At 40.2% G+C, this 13,669-nt stretch overlaps 1 long non-coding RNA gene across 1 annotated transcript in view; it reads left to right on the top strand.

Annotated features, from left to right (window-relative positions):
• The window catches only part of LOC109954614 (uncharacterized), a 58,208-nt gene that overhangs the window by 33,831 nt on the left and 10,708 nt on the right, over nucleotides 1-13,669 (top strand). The gene's annotated exons all lie outside the window — the stretch shown is intronic.

Here is a 13,669-nt window from a genome sequence, read left to right on the forward strand (position 1 = left end):
GTTAGTTATGTTAGTTGTACTTTTCATGCAACTTCTTTATACTGCTAATAATTGGCTACATTTTTATTTAGGGGGAATCAACGCACAATTAAAGTTCGAACACTACACCAAAGCAAACTTAATTTTAACTGCTGGCTATGTGGAGCCCTGTAGTACTACAAGCAGGGAATTGCAGTAATTGCCTGTTCATTGCTTCCTTAATTTTGCCTTGTAATACATTTTTCTTCATTAAATATTTTCTTTATCTAAGAACAACAGGCAGAACAGCTGCTTTTTAACAAAGCTGTAGTCGGTAATCCTCATTAATATTCATAGCAATTAAAATCCTTACAACTCTCACCCCATCAAAATTAGATGATGATTTAAATAAAAATAGAAATTGCCACAGGTATAATTGTTTGGAATATAACATGTACTGTATAGGGCTGAAACAATGAATCAGTCAGTAGAAATAACTACACCTTTTTCAAATGTGATGTTTTTGTCTTTCATATTACTGGAAAACTCAGTACCTGGGGGTGACCTCATTTTGACCTTGACTCTTTTTCATTAGTGATTCATTAAATATGCAAACAATAACAGATTTATTGATAAATATGTGCAGGTTATATATATGACTTGTGCACACCTTGCAGAAGTCATGGATCTGGGGTAATGTTTAAAAGCTTAAATATATAAAATTTTAAGTTTCATGATGTTTTATAGAATCATATAAATCTAAAAATAAATCAATAAAAATACATTGAGGAATGAACATCAATGGATGTCAGCCAAAGTACCCATGCTGGAGGCAGACTCATTTTTCATTAAGATTAACTGTGTAGCGGGGGCGGCCTATCTCTCTATGCCTCCAGCTGACACTTTGTCCCCCTCCTACAGCAGTGGTGCGCGTGTTTGTGACAGTGTGCACACGCACAGTGTGCATGTACGTATGTTAGTGTCTGTGTGCCTGCGTGTACGTGGTCCAATGCGATCAAACAATGGGAATGTTATCAGACATTGCCATAGGCACATGAACGAATCAGGGGGAACACAGACTCAAAATCAGCATGTTCCCGAGGGAAGAAAGAGTCTCTACTGTGAGCTAAAATACAAGCACTTGACCTGTTTTTCACAATTGAAATGTCACTGTTTCTGATACAGTAAACCTTGTTATATCTGCAGAGAAAGATTGTCATGTAAACATAACTATTTAGCCAATATAAAATAACATGCCACTGAGCAATGGTGTACAGCAGCCACTGCAACAGATTTGCTTACATTTTATCAAATGAGCTCTTTGTTCCATTAATTTTACAGTGAATGAATTCCTGTTCATGCAGTATCTGAGTTTTAAGTTGAACCTTTTCTATTGTTATAATGTGGGCATAGTGGCTGAAAGCTCCATTAAGCAATTTTTAACCACTATAAATCCTGAACCAACTCACTGAGGCACAGATCTGACAAGCTGTTGTTCCAGCTACCACCTTTCTGCAGACACAGAGCAACATGAACATCCTACTGGAATTTTGTTCTTAATCAGCCATTACTTCATTCCTGTGTCATTTCATGCTGAGCAGGCAAGGTATACTTGTCTTGTCTGAGTTTGCTTGTGAGCAAATGGAAATTTGGATGGCTACTGACAACAGTGTGACTCAGTAGTTTATCGGGGATTGCACACCAGAAGTCAAAGTTTGATTGTGAAGAGCGGGGGCTATGTTTGGTTTTTCTGGCACCTGCATGCTATGGTGATTTATTTTTTCTCCCCCCCCCCCCCCCCCCCACCACCAATAACAACACTCAGATACGCTTACCTCCACAATTCACCGTGGCAGTGAGAAGAGACATACTGTATGTTAGACAACACTTTTGCTGAGAAGATGGGCTAAATTTTACTTTTTCCACTGTTGCGTAACTGTACTTTCTGGTTCTAATGGGACTTGTGTTAAAAAAAAATTAATAAAATCTGGAGCCTGGCTGGGACAAGGATATGACTTAAAAATTTTTTAATTGTGAATCCATCCAGATACAGTTTGTAGCAGCCCCAGGAGATGCTTTACTGTTAGAGTACTGTGCGTTTGGGTCTGACAGTGCTCTGTATGGATCTGAAACATCAGCATGTATACAGTGGACATGGCAACACCACTTCCCTCCACTATGCGTAAAAAGAAGCCAAAATATTGTGAATACAGCAGTTGCTATCTTGCTTTTTTTGCGACCGGATTCTGTGCAGTAATGGAGTAACTATCTTTGTGACGGTACTAAAATATGCCTTTGGCTTTAAAGCTGAAAATGGTTTCAAATATGGCACAAATATACAGTACTGCTTATTTGTCTAGTAATAGGTATCCTTTGCTTCTCTGTCCATCTATTTTGCTGTCATTTGTGTAGTGTTTCTCAAACTGTGTATGCCATAAGTGAATATGGATATGATGTGGCTGAATGCAAGTCACATGTTAAATACAGCTCTTGTGTGCTGGACACATGCATAAATGCAACACTGTTTATTAGCTGACCTGGAATCACAGAGTGTCACTATCTAGTGAGCTGCTGTTTTTGAAGAGTTTGAGTTCTGAAATATCATCAGTGAAATTGCTCTTGGGAAGAAGGCCTGATATTTCTCACATTATGATGCAAACATGAGCTATTATAATTCACAGTGGGGGGAAGGATTATGGTACATGTTGCACAGAAATATTTTGTTGTGATTTTGACTGCCTCCTGTTATAAGAAGTGAATATGGAACATTTGTTCAATTTTTACTTAAGCTCCCCCCCCCCCCATTTTTGAAATCATCTTAGGTGAGTTTAAATAGATGCAACAAAGAGCACATTAAAGTCATGATTGGCCTGAGAGCTGTTTGCACACTAAACTGGAAATAGTCCCAGGCAGAGAACAAGCTTCAACTTTAACATTGTCAAACTACACAGCGGGGACTTGTATCAAGAGGACATCCCAATTATTCTAAAAGAACCTGTTTGACAAAAGCAATCCTGCAAGTATCATGTTTTCTCAAACCCCACTCGACTTCTCTATTACTCTTTGGTATCTGCTCTTACTGTATATTAAGCCTTCAATAAACAGAGCAATGTTTGGAAGATGACTGTAGTTCCTGGAAAATTAACATCTAGTGGTCATCTATTTCCAAACTGACTTTGCAGTAATTATGCACAAGATGCAAGTTGAAATATTACAAAGATTTGACCTACACATGAAAGTCAAAGAGGCATTAGACACCTTTTATGTTGTTTTTAAAATTTCATAGTTTTGTTTCAGTTCATTCCAAAAATGATTTGTTTTCTTTGAAGTGACTTCAGGAAGCATTCCGCAGATGGTGGCTTAGGCAGTTGTTTGGAGAAGTTTGCACCTTCTGGTGCTAATTGTCACACTTTGTTCTTGTGACCATATGCTGAAGATTTGCACCAGACCTGACAGATTTTTATTTTTGCCAGCTTCACCAGACATCTTAAATTTCTGGATGGTTGTATCCATGGTATAGAGCAGAGTCCTTTTAATTTTGTGCCATTATCTGTTAACATAATGTAGGTATCACTGCCAGCTATTCTCCAGCACCCTCATTATAGTTACTGGCACAAAATTTAACTTCCACACATCTTCCTTTATGCAGTATGTCCAGTAAAAGCACTCAAGTTAAGAAATACTGATGTTCCCCTCATAATAAGACAAATGTTTACTCCCAGATGCTGTTATGCACTCATTGTTGTTACTGTTTGCCAATGGCTGACTATATACTGTTAATATACTGTATGTATCATGATAAAGAAGGTGAGGGATGCATGGAGTTCAAGGAAAAAGCTCTCTTCCCCCATTAGCTTTTATTGTTCTGAAGTCATCACAAATTATACAGGCACTATTTAACAGTGAGAAGATATGTTTTTAAACTTGTCTGGCTTTGTTATTTAAAAGTGTGTATTTTTATTGGTGTAAATCTCACTTTAATTACAACATTGCTGGGAAGAGTGGGCAAAAGTGTCCAGTGATCATAAAGATGACAAGAAAGCTTGGGTTTTATTTCTTGGAGAGTGTCATTTAACAAGCTACATTACTACTTCCTGGACCAAAGAAAAATTGTCTCAATTTGCACACATTTTAGACGCTAAATGGAAGCTGAATCTTGTGCCAGAGAAACACAGAAGACCTATTTGAAATCTAACAAAGTTAGAAGTGTCACAGCAAGATGATCAGACACCCTATTTTTTTTAAACACAGGTTCTTGTAAAAATCTTAATGAATGGATACATTAGATCAAAATTTTAAACTTTGTTTTTAATCTTAATATGTGCACTGTGAAGGGAAAGGTCAGTCCGAATTATGTTCTTGTCATGAAACTTTGTAAAACAACGTGTGTGTACAATCAACAGCATCTTTATAATAAAGCCCAAAAGCTGCAGTAATCAAAGGGGAGGGAAATCTCAAACGCCAAAAAATATTACCACACTGATTAAAAAGTCAACAAAATGACATTCAGTATATTTCAAAATATGTAGAATATAAATCAAAATGGAGAAAAAAACAACTATAGATGAAGTGGATACTTACAATAATTACATTTATTTAAGTGTTTATTATTTATCAAAGTCGGCCATCTCTGACCACTCCTTCATCCATTTTGAAGGCCTGGCACCGTCAAATGCATTCAGACCCATCGCCCTACGCCAGCGCCGCAGGATTATTACTCCCTTAATGGCTCCCTACTTTGCTGCTGCTTTATTGGCCTCCAATTTTTACTCGGCAGAAGCTCTTAACCCTCCTACATGTCCCGATGTCTTTCTCTCTTCGTTTGACTCTACGTGGTCTCGGATTTTGGATTCCATCGCTCCCTTTAGAGGGATGAGAGCTAGAAATACTCCTGACCTATGGTTAAATGACATTACCCATGCCTTGCGGAGATGCTGCAGACAGGCGGAGCATAAATGGAGGAAGGATGGCCTGCACATCTCTCTGGACATTTTAAGGGACAGCCTGCTCTCTTATCAGATAGCTGTAAAAGATGCTAAAACTTAATATCTATCTAATATCTTGAAAAACTGTCACTGTCCCAGAGTTCTTTTCAATACCATCAATTCCGTTATTAATGCTGTTGTTGAAATGGCTACCGGAGGGGTCAGTTTGAACCTGTAATGAGTTTCAGAATTACTTTATTGACAAAGTTTGGGATATTAGACAAAGTATCCCCAAGTTTCCATTTGCTGTACCATCTGTTTCTCCTGTATTGTATACTCTGGAAACCTTCACTCCGATCTCTCTGCCTCAACTGTCGGATCTTCTCTGTCTATGCTCCGCACAAAGCTCTGCACTCCTCAGAGCATCTGTCCCTGGTTGTCCCTTGGTCTAGATACAAAAAATGGGGCGATTGTTCTTTTGCCATGTACGGCCCCAGCCTCTGGAACTCCCTACTGCCAGAGCTACGGTCCTTAACTGAGCTAGCGGCCTTTAAGTCAACTCTAAAAACCCTTTTAGACAGGGTTTTAAACTTTTTTTAGACAGGCCTTTTGTGCCTAACCCATTCCAGTCTTAACCCGTCTTTTAACTCATTGTTTTACACTGTTTGTGTCCTGATATGGAAGATTTTTACTCCTTTTGTTTTTAAAATTTGTGTTTTATTCTGTTTAGGTCTTCTTGTTTTAGTACTGTTTTGTATTAGCATGTACATGTTCTGCTGTGAAGCACTCTGTGCTCCTTTGGAGTTGTAAAGTGCTATACAAATAAACTTATATTATTTAATAATAATAATGTATGCCGCAATCCAGAGTCAATGAACAGAGTTGACCAAAGTAAGGGTGTGGGAAAACATCACTAACGCTGACTCCTAGGCTAGCAAGGTTTTTTTTTTTTGCATGAGCTTAGACAGTGAACACAACATAGACTTAGGTGTAATGGAACAGGGAGAGGCTGGGGTGAGAGAACCCAAGTGTTTCTTTCTTATGCTGGAACTAGCTAGATTTCCATTGCTGTAGCTTTAATAAACTGTATTGATATTACATTAGACATCTTACTAGGGCTGCAGAGCAATGTTTTGATGAGAGTTCTTTGTATCATGTTTGCACTCAAGGAAGTATATTTACATGCACCTTTCCAGCCAGTGGTTTCACACTATTCCTCAATCTACAAGTGGCAGTATTGCACCAAAAAAAAAAACTGCAGCACACCAACAAAGACAGAAGAAGAAAAATAAACATGCATGTAAACAATGCAGGGTTTAAAATCTTCAAGTGAATCTGCTTTGTAGATGATTTATGATGTAGGAAATGCACCACATTTGTTAGACCTCAAAGATGCATGCAGAATGTTGTGGTGTATAACAATGTATGTAAACATAATTTCATTTTGTTTACAAGAAAACTCCACAGGGCACCTGTAATGATAAACGATAAGCAGATTCAGCAAAATGCCTGTGTGAAACTTTACAGTGTATATATCGGCATGGATTGAAAAGCAGATTGAGTGGTGTCTGAATAGTTAGAAAAGAGCTGCGATATCAACAGCATATCAGCTTTTTTGGGAGCTAATAACTAAAAGCCCGGTGACATACTTTTCTGTTGACAGGGACACTGCTGGAATCTTTTCTCGAGGGGTAACGTAGTGGTAAATGGGAATCAAGAAATGAAACATGATACTGTGGTTTAGGGGTAAGAGGGGCTCGATGAAAGGTTAATGGCTGCCATTTCTCCACAGTGTTTGTTCATTATTCAAATGCCAAACAGGCAAACTTTAATCAACGCTCAGCACTGCACAGATTAGTGACATGCCACTTTCTGAATATGGTCTTTAGATTTCTCATGTATTATTAAAGTAATCAGACCGCCATGCCCTCGCCTTCATGTTGCAAGTGGCTGCTTTGATCCATAAACAAGAGAGAGGAGTAAAGTTTGTTATTGCACTTATAAGAGAAGTAAGATACTCCTCCATTGAGATGATGGTGTATGCAACAAGAGGGGGTGGAGGGGAATCCATTTTGGTTTAAAATGTTCAGTTGATTGGCATGATGAGAGAGATGTTTTTAGAGTCTCAGCTCTCGCTACGAAGGTTTTTCCTCTGTCATTCTCTGTGAGCTGTAGTGTTTCTTTGGGTACACATCAAGGGCAAAAAAAACCTTAAAGAAATACAGCAGCGTAACTCTTTGATAGCAGTCCGGTAATAAGCTGCTCCTGAATCACTTCTGAATAATGCATTGACTCGGCCTATCAACAATTGTTTTGCACATACCTATGAATAAATGAAGTTTTTCATTGATGTTAAAAGAAAACTGAGAAAAGCAACTCCTGTTGTAGAAGTACATCCATCAAGATTATTGGCATCTGCTTTCATTGTTTCATTTTTTGTTTTTGTTCTTTTATAAAAGCTTTACAGTTGGTAATGATACAGTGACCTTAAAGCTGTACTAATTAATTCGCATGTTCATATTAAATGTGGATTAAACGATGATGTGTAATGTTAAAAGGGTTGGGTGGACTGATACTCATAGAATAAATTGTAGAAATCAAATTTTATTTGTATAAAATCACAACAAAAGTCATCTCAGGACGCTTTACAAAGTAAGGTCTAGACCTTACTGTTATCACTATTATTATAGAGGGAAAACCCAACAAACCCCCCTTGAGCAAGCACTTGGCGACAGTGGGGAGGAAAAACTCCCTTTAACAGAAGAAACCTCTGACAGACCCCGGCTCTTGGTGGGCAGCCTTCTGCCTCGACCGGTTGGGGTGAGTGGATAGAGGAGAGAGAAAAGAAGAAAAGCAATAGGACACAACAAACACTGATCAGGTTGATGTGGCCAGTGACTGTTCATCAGAGACATAGAGCTCCAGGGCTACCTGCAGAAATGTACAGGGAGAGAGAGAGAGGACACACTACGGGAGAGAGGAGACACAAAGTTAGTGATGTGTAATGGTGGCATATAGAAGCATAGAGATAGAGGAAACGGGAGGGGAGGAGAGGAGAGAAACTCAGAGCATCATTGGCCCCCCAGCAGCCTAGGCCTATAGCAGCATAACTAAGGGAAGGCTCAGGGTCACCTGATCCAGCCCTAACTATAAGCTTTATCAAAATGGAAAGTCTTAAGTCTACTCTTTAAAGGTAGAGAGGGTGTCTGCTTCCCGAACTGAGACTGGGAGTTGGTTCCATAGGAAAGGAGCTTGATAGCTAAAGGCTCTGCCTCCCATTCTACTTCTGTGTATTCTAGGAACCACAAGTAAACCTGCAGCCTGACAGCAAAGTGCTCTGTTTGGATGACAAGGCTCTACGAAGTCTTTAAGATACGATGGAGCCTTGTCATTAAGGGCTTTGTATGTTAGGAGATGGATTTTAAATTCTTTTCTGAAATTTACAGGGAGCCAGTGGAGAGAAGCTAATATGGGAGAGATATGATCTCTCTTGCTAGTTCCTGTCAGTACTCTGGCTGCAGCATTTTGGATTAACCGGAGGCTTTTTAGGCAATTATTGGGACATCCTGATAGTCAAGTGTTACAGTAGTCCAGCCTGGAAGTAACAAATGCATGGACCAGTTTTTCAGCATCACATTGAAACGGGATGCTCCTGATTTTTGCATTATTGCAGAAGAAGGCATTTCTAGAGTCTTGGTTTATGTGTGATTTAAAGGACATATCCTGGTCAAAAATCACTCCAAGGTTCCTCACAGTCATACTGGAGGCAAGAGCTACAGTGCCTTGCGAAAGTATTCGGCCCCCTTGCACTGTGCAAGTGATAATATTGAAATGGAAGGAGTATCAGACCACTGCAAATCTACCAAGACCTGGCCGTCCCTCTAAACTTTCAGCTCATACAAGGAGAAGACTGATCAGAGATGCAGCCAAGAGGCCCATGATCACTCTGGATGAACTGCAGAGATCTACAGCGGAGGTGGGAGACTCTGTCCATAGGACAACAATCAGTCGTATACTGCACAAATCTGCCTTTATGGAAGAGTGGCAAGAAGAAAGCCATTTCTTAAAGATAGCCATAAAAAGTGTCGTTTAAAGTTTGCCACAAGCCACCTGGGAGACACACCAAACATGGGGAAGAAGGTGCTCTGGTCAGATGAAACCAAAATCAAACTTTTTGGCAACAATGCAAAACATTATGTTTGGCGTAAAAGCAACACAGCTCATCACCCTGAACACACCATCCCCACTGTCAAACATGGTGGTGGCAGCATCATGGTTTGGGCCTGCTTTTCTTCAACAGGGACAGGGAAGATGGTTAAAATTGAGCGGAAGGTGGATGGAGCCAAATACAGGGCCATTCTGGAAGGAAACCTGATGGAATCTGCAAAAGACCTGAGACTGGGACGGAGATTTGTCTTCCAACAAGACAATGATCCAAAACATAAAGCAAAATCTACAATGGAATGGTTCACAAATAAACATATCCAGGTGTTAGAATGGCCAAGTCAAAGTCCAGACCTGAATCCAATCGAGAATCTGTGGAAAGAACTGAAAACTGCTGTTCACAAACGCTCTCCATCCAACCTCACTGAGCTCGAGCTGTTTTGCAAGGAGGAATGGGCAAAAATTTCAGTCTCTCGATGTGCAAAACTGATAGACATACCCCAAGCGACTTACAGCTGTAATCGCAGCAAAAGGTGGCGCTACAAAGTATTAACTTAAGGGGGCTGAATAATTTTGCACGCCCAATTTTTCAGTTTTTTATTTGTTAAAAAAGTTTGAAATATCCAATAAATTTCGTTCCACTTCATGATTGTGTCCCACTTGTTGTTGATTCTTCACAAAAAATTACAGTTTTATATCTTTATGTTTGAAGCCTGAAATGTGGCAAAAGGTCGCAAAGTTCAAGGGGGCCGAATACTTTCGCAAGGCACTGTAAATAAACTAGTCCCCAGTGTGTGGCTATAGGTCAAATAGTGAAGTTGCACATCAGGAGGCATCATATGTTTGCGCCCTGTGGAACGCCGTTATTAACTTCCGTTTGTGTGGAACATTCATCATTAACATGAACAAATTGAAATCTTTCTGATAGGTAAGATTTGAAACAACTCCTTTAATCCCAATAACATGTTCAAGTCTCTGTAGTAAGTTGCTGTGATCAGTGGTGTCAAAAGCAGCACTGAGATCTAAGAGGACAAGTATGGAGACTAGTCCTTTATCTGAGGCTAGGAGAAGATCATTGGTGACTTCCACCAATGCAGTTTTTGTATTATGATGGACTCTAAAACCTGACTGAAAATCCTCAAATATTTTCCAGAATTTTAGAAATAAACGGGAGATTGGATATTAGTCTATAATTAGCTAGGACACCTAAGTCAAGAGTAGGCTTTTTTAGTATAGGTTTAATTATCCATCCATCTTCATCCGAGACCAGGTCGTGGGGGCAGTAGCCTGAGCAGAGCCTCCCAGACTTCCCTTTCCCCACACACCTCCTCTAGCTCCTCAGGAGTAATCCCAAGGTGTTCCCAGGCCAGCCGGGAGATGTATTCTTTCCAACGTGTCCTGGGTCTGCCCCGAGGCATCCAGGGGGCATCCTAAATAGGTGCCTGAGCTGAACCAGATGAGGTGGCTCAATGTGGAGGAGCAGTGCCTCTTCTCTGAGCTCCTCACGGGTGACTGAGCTCCGCACCATATCCCTAAGGGTGTGCCCAGCCACTCTCGTTAGGAAACTCATTTCTGTCACTTGTATCCGCGATCTCATTTTTTTTGGTCATGATCCCCTATAGTTGGAACACACTCTCCGGTCCCCCTTTATAAAAAGGGGGACCATCACCCCGGTCTGCAGGTCCAGAGGCACCATCCCTGAACTCCATACAATGCTGCAGAGGTGTGTCAGCCAAGACAGCCCTACAACATCCATAGACTTGAGAAACTCTGGGCGGGCCTCATCCACCCCCGGAGCCTTGCCACCGAGGAGTTCCTTAACTACCTCGGCAACTTAAGCCAGGGTAATGGACAAGGCCCCTCCCAAGTCTCCCGCCCTGGCTTCCTTTGTGGAAGGCGTTTCGGAGGGATTGAGGAGATCTTCAAAGTACTCCATCCACCGGCCCATGACATCCTCATTTGAGGTCAGCAACACACCACCTCCACTGTAAACAGTGTTGGCAGAACACTGCTTCCCCCTCCTGAACCGCCGGACAGTTCTCCAGAATCTCTTTGAAGCCAACCGAAAGTCTTTCTTCATGGCCTCACCGAACTCCTCCCAGGACCGAGTTTTTGTGATGGTGACTGCCAGAGTTACGTCCTTGGCACCTGTTTGAAGCTCAGTCGGAGGTGGGAGTTGAAGACTTCTCTGACTGGTGCCTCTGCCAGATGTTCCCAATAGACCCTCGCTATATGCTTGGGCCTGCCAGGTTTGTCCAGCTTTTTCCCCTGCCATCAAATCCAACTCTCCACCAGGTGGTGATCAGTTGACTGCTCAGCTCCTCTCTTCACCCCAGTGTCCAAAACATGGCCGAAGGTCAGAGGAAACGACTACAAAATTGATCAGACCTCCGACCTAGGCTGTCCTGGTGCCATGTGCGCTGATGGACACCCTCTTTTTGTGACATTGTAAATTTGCATTCACACTAAACGAGCTGTTCTTTTTGTGCGAAGAGGAAAATTCCTCCCCGTCTATTTTGTTTCCCAAAAGAACCATTGCATGTGAGGTTTTTTCAATACCCAGGCATAAAAAGTTTGAGCCATAAATGCTCTGACAAAGTTTTGATCAAAGAAGTATCATGGACAAAACAAAATTATGGTACTGCAAGTACAAGCTTCATGAAAATATTTTAGTTGCATTTGAAGGCTAGTACCTAAATTGGTTGAGAAAACGGCAACGTTTTGACTCATTAAATGTACTCTCAAGGTACACAATTATCAGACTGAAAAAGCTTGTCATCTTAGTTTTTTAACAAATGGTGGTGTTTACGTTCCACTGCAACAAAATGCAGTGTGTATTTTCAATAAAAACGTAAATGTATTAGTAACGCATACTTGAATGTAATCCCTTAGACACTGACATGTTTAGAGAAAAATAAATTATCACTTGTTGTACTGTATGTCAATAGAACTAATGGCCTGGAATGGAAGCATGAAACTATCTGCTGCTACAGTATGTGATGACAAACAAGTGTGAGGGCAAAGTAGGTGCTAAGTGCTGCATGATTAGGCTATGTTGCCTGGTAGACAGTGCACCTGAGGAGCATTTGTTTTTGTTCTCTGTCAGGCTACCTGTCAGGAAGTAAGCACTCAACTTGCAGATAGAGGCAATTTGGTAATAAGGAAAAGTAAACCTAGAGCCAGTAATAGGATGAAGGAATATTTGTCCCACCCAGAAAAATCTCTAGACACCTCTTAGAAATGAACCAAAATTTAATCAACTCATTGAATGAGGTGTTTCTGCCTTCTGGCAGTAGCACATTCTACCAAACATGGTTTACACTTTGGGCAGTTAATAAAGCACAAGGCATTAGCATTAAAATGAAAGTTAAAGGCAAACTCCTTTGGAATATAAATCTTGACCACAAATGTATCTACTGACACAATCCATCTTTCGTAATTAAGAAAAAATGTGTGTGAAATGTGCGAAGAGAACGGTGAGCTGCAAGTAAAAGACCTGCTCAGAAAGATGAATGCTATTATGGAGTGGGTGAGACGGCTGGTCTGGAATAATAACTTTCTCTGCCACATTATGTTAGTGCACTTCTGATAAGATCATTGGAAAATGGCAGCTGTTGGAAATAATGCAATTCATTCTGTGTTGCTGCGGGACACTACAGGGCCCTAAATGAAGCATGTCTTCTATTAGACCCCTAAAGAAACAAACTAATAGCCCTGCAACGACTTGCCATTTATAATATGACTATAATTCGTATGATTCATTAAGCAGGAACAGAAAACGATAGTATACCCTGATTAAAATCATCCTCAGGGGAAATTCGTATGTTAATTTATTCTGAAATCTCTCATTGACTAAGCAACTTCTTGTGATATTGTGTAGACACCCCAGGTCACATTGTACTGTAGTTTTATATTGTCTCTGAATTATGTATAATAGATTAATGTTGTTTACATATGTTTAATAAGTCTGCCAATGGTTTTTGTCAACACAAAATTAACCCTTCCCTTACCCAAAACATTCTAAGTGCTAAGAATGGATGGTGGGAAGAATAAATGAAGTCCTGATAAACTTTTTTTATTCTCATAACTCCTCAAGGATGCGTATGGACAAAGTCGTACATAAAAGCAATGAAGTAGAAATGATTGAAACCAAACTGGGCAATAAATGCAATAAAGAGAAATTCATAAGTAACATGCAAAAGAGAACACACTGTGATAAAAACTTGTGTAAAAACTCAATTTTTTTAAATAGTTAGTTCTAACCTAGTGTCTGAGTGCTGGAAATTCTGTGCACATGTGAATTTAGAGCAAGATCTCAGTCAATCTGAAGTGGATTTGCTGTAGATTTGTGGTGATTGTCAACTAACAGTAGAGCTGAGAGGTGTAAACTGTTTGTGTTCTGTCCATGACTTGTCAGTTTGGCTAAGCTTGCAGTAGCTTCTGTATAATATCCCCGAGTCCCTCAAAAGGTTCAAAGGGTCAAAGTGTTTATTTTGTTATATGCACAGTTAGGAAACGTGTTTCCCTGTACAATGAAATTCTTACTTTGCCGTCCACATGAATGCCACAAAATACAAATGAAATATAAAGTAGATAAATAAATAACACAAAATCTAAGGCAC

The sequence above is a fragment of the Monopterus albus genome, unplaced genomic scaffold (genome assembly GCF_001952655.1).
Source record: "Monopterus albus unplaced genomic scaffold, M_albus_1.0 scaffold11.1, whole genome shotgun sequence".
Classification (NCBI taxonomy): domain Eukaryota; kingdom Metazoa; phylum Chordata; class Actinopteri; order Synbranchiformes; family Synbranchidae; genus Monopterus; species Monopterus albus.